Here is a 3,270-nt window from a genome sequence, read left to right on the forward strand (position 1 = left end):
GTGGGACAAAACTATAGTCAAACAGTAAGATAACAACAGTTTTGTCCCACCTTGAACCCGCCACACCTCCCAGCTTTGTCCCATAAAATACTTTGAGAAGCAGGGTGAGCGGGCAATTCACACTTGCAATCCTCCTGCCTCAGACTTCTAGATTACAGGTTTACACCACCATTTCTGGCTGATCTCAGCATTTTATGAGAACACAGGAGAGACAAAAAGGAATGATTTCAGGATGTTCTTGGACAGGGGTTCCCAAAATTGCAAGGTAAGTAATAAATGCTGTCCTCAGGGAAGTTTGCCTACATGTTCCAGACCAGGAAGGTCACTTGGGGAAGGCTACACCAGATACAAAAGTTGCGTGAGTCGCCTGAACAGGGACTTGAACCCTGAACCCTCAGATTAAAAGTCTGATGCTCTACCGACTGAGCTATCCAGGCTCCCTATTATATTGCTTAATGAATGGTATAAATGATTCATAGATGACCAGTGGACCCAGGCTGTGAAAATAGCCCAGTTTTGGGAGAGTGGTGTTGTCCACTCTCAGGGACGTCCCCAAGGACGGTGCTGTCTCTGCCAGGCGATCCAGGGACCTGCCTGTCTCTGCAGCGTGCTGGGAACGTTGGGATGTGGCAAAACCAAAACCAAACAGGAGAGGGGAAAAGCGGGAGAACTGTCGCTATTTAAGGTTGGCGCGGAAAAGAGAACCGGCTTGGCAGAGCACAGTTTCGACCCCTCGACCTCTGGTTAGGGTCCAGCACGCTCGTGCCACTCTGCTGGCAGAGGCGACCTTTCCCTCAGGTCCTTCGATCCGCGCAAACTCCGCCCGCTTAAATTTCCCTCCCAAATCCACCTTGCACCTCCAAACTGTCGCCAGGAACGATCCCTAAGACTCCCTGGGGGGATCAGAGGCTCGGGCTCAGAGGCTCTTCTCGGCCGGCATCACATCCCCGATGGGGGCTCTGGACCCGGACCCCCGTTTGTGCGGTAAGGCCGAGAGGGATGCAAAAGGCGTTCCGGACACGGGAGAGAAACGCGCGAACTGTGTCCCAACAGCAGGGGCGAGCGGAAGACGGGTTGCGCCCTCCTGGCCATGGAACGGGGGATCCCCGGTGTCACCACCTGGCGTTGCAGCACTGGCCGGAGCCACGTCCCAGGTTCCGACCCCGAGATTTGGGTGGCGCGGCGCTGGGGCTCCGAGCTGCGCTCCCTGAGATCCGTAGCGATCGGCCGCCTCCCTCTCAGCCCCGTCCTTTCCCACAGTTGGTTTTGCGAGCGGACGGAAACGCTGACCCCGCTCTTCCCGGTGGCTCCTCGCCCCAGAACAAACGCTCAATGATTTCTGTTCTGTTTTCCTTGCTAGGCTCCCACCTACCTGGAATGTACCCTGCGTGCTCTGGAAGAGCAGAAAGCCTGCGACGGGACTGTGCCGTCCCCGAGAAGAACGAGAAGAGGGGATGACGCGGGGCGTGGGGAGTTCTGATCCACGCTCGAGGCGCCGCGCGTGGAGCCCCGGCTGGGCGAGGACGAGACAGAAGGGGCTCCAGGTCGGACGGAACTCTCAGAGGTCTACACCGTCCTCTGGGAACTTGCTGTCTTCGGGAAACACGTCGCCCTGTGTGCTTTTGCTTTTGCGTCCTGAGTTTTGCAGCCTCCTGGCCTGGCCGCCATCAGGTTGCTTGGTGACCTGTGGTACACACCGCGTGACCCTGTGGGCGTCCACGTAGCCCCGGATCCACTAAGGTGGGCCACTCCTGTCGCCTGGTCTCTACCTCCTCGTTCCTCGGCTCTGGAGGGAGGCGGCGGAGGCTTCTGGAGGAGAGCCCCGAGGGTCCGTGACCACGGCTCGAAATTTTCACTGGTCGAGGGTTCGAATTCAGGAAGGCGCCTCTCTGCGCAGCGGGTGTACGCAGGGCTGGATCCAGGGTCCAGCCGGTGACCTGGAAGAGACTTGAGTGAGCCCAGCCCTGCCGGAAAAAGGGAAGGTGGAAAAAACATGTCAGAAGTGGGATTCGAACCCACGGCTCCACATGGAGACCAGAATCCCCGATGCGAGAAGCTGAGCTTGAGTCTGGCGATTTAGACCAGTCGACCATCCTGACCCTTTAAATTAGTTAACCGAGGGTCTCAGCCACCAAACTCCATGCTGGGGATTTGGGATTCGTGACAGCACCTGCCGTGGACCGCGGAGTGGACAAGCAGGAAGCACCGTGTGGCTGCAGAGCCAGGTTGTGCTCGGGGTGGGGAGATCCCACCCTCCCCAAGATCCCCATTCAGCAGTTTTCGGCCATACTCGAACCCGGTCCGGTCCCCTTTTTTTGAGACAAAGTTTCTCTGTGTATGTAGCTCGGGTTGGCCTTCAACTCACTAGCCCCATAATCCTCCTGCCTCAGCCTCCCGAGTGCTGGGATTACAGGCGTGCGCCACTACGCATGGCAGATTCTTTGTAATGAAACCTTTTCATGCCAAAGACGCAATCACAACAGTATGCAGAATTTACAAAGTGCTCTTTAACACTCAAGGGTCGGGATTGTCACACTGTTACAGTCCCTGCAAACGTAAATGCAAACGCTGGTCGGCTCTACGTTCCCGCCCCGGATGTCGTACACTGTGCTGAAGGCGCAGCTGGGGGGACGTCAGGGCAGGCTCTTCCCCAGCTCTGGTCCTCTCGGCAGGGCCTCTCCGAACGCGGCCGGCCCCGCCCAACTCCGGGATTCCCGCAGGGCAGGTCTAGCCGGCGAATGCCGCGCTGAGTGAGCGCGCCCGGCTCCGGAGCTCGCGAGGTACCGCAGCGCATTAAACCAAGGCCCACACGTAGTCAACGGGCCCAGGCGCACAGAGCAAGCCCGAAAGACTCCCCCAGCAGCGCCGTCTGTCGCGGGGCTCTGCATTTGTCCCGAGTGACCGTGAAAGGCCGGGGCCCCCTACGCGGAAGGCACCGTGGTCGCGCAGAACCCTCCGGTCCCCTGGGGAGGTGACCAGGCAGCCGCGCGTGTCCAGCGCAGACCGCCCTCCCACACGCGCGGCTCACGCTGGAGTAGCGGCCGCGAAGGCCCAGACCCTCCAGCGCCGCGCAGTCCGCGTGGACCTTCGATTCTCTCCAATGAGCTGCAGTCGGAGGACCTGCCGGACAGGTAGAGACCTCAGAATCGGGACAATCCCGCTTCTCGGCGTGGACCCCATCCCGGAATGTCCCCGGGTCCCTGCTGGAGCAAGAGACGAGGAGGCCTTCAGTCCCCCGTGTCCGGGGCTGCCCCCGTCCCGAGTGTCTGC

General features: G+C 59.5%; 1 non-coding gene across 1 annotated transcript; it reads right to left on the minus strand.

Moving 5' to 3' along the window:
- Window positions 1-364: 364 nt before the first annotated feature.
- Trnak-uuu lies at window positions 365-437 on the minus strand. The gene has a single exon. It is a non-coding gene; the product is annotated as a tRNA-Lys (tRNA).
- Window positions 438-3,270: the final 2,833 nt, after the last annotated feature.

The sequence above is a fragment of the Fukomys damarensis genome, unplaced genomic scaffold, assembly GCF_012274545.1.
Source record: "Fukomys damarensis isolate Sample0158 unplaced genomic scaffold, DMR_v1.0_HiC HiC_scaffold_10, whole genome shotgun sequence".
In the NCBI taxonomy this organism is placed as follows: Eukaryota; Metazoa; Chordata; class Mammalia; order Rodentia; family Bathyergidae; genus Fukomys; species Fukomys damarensis.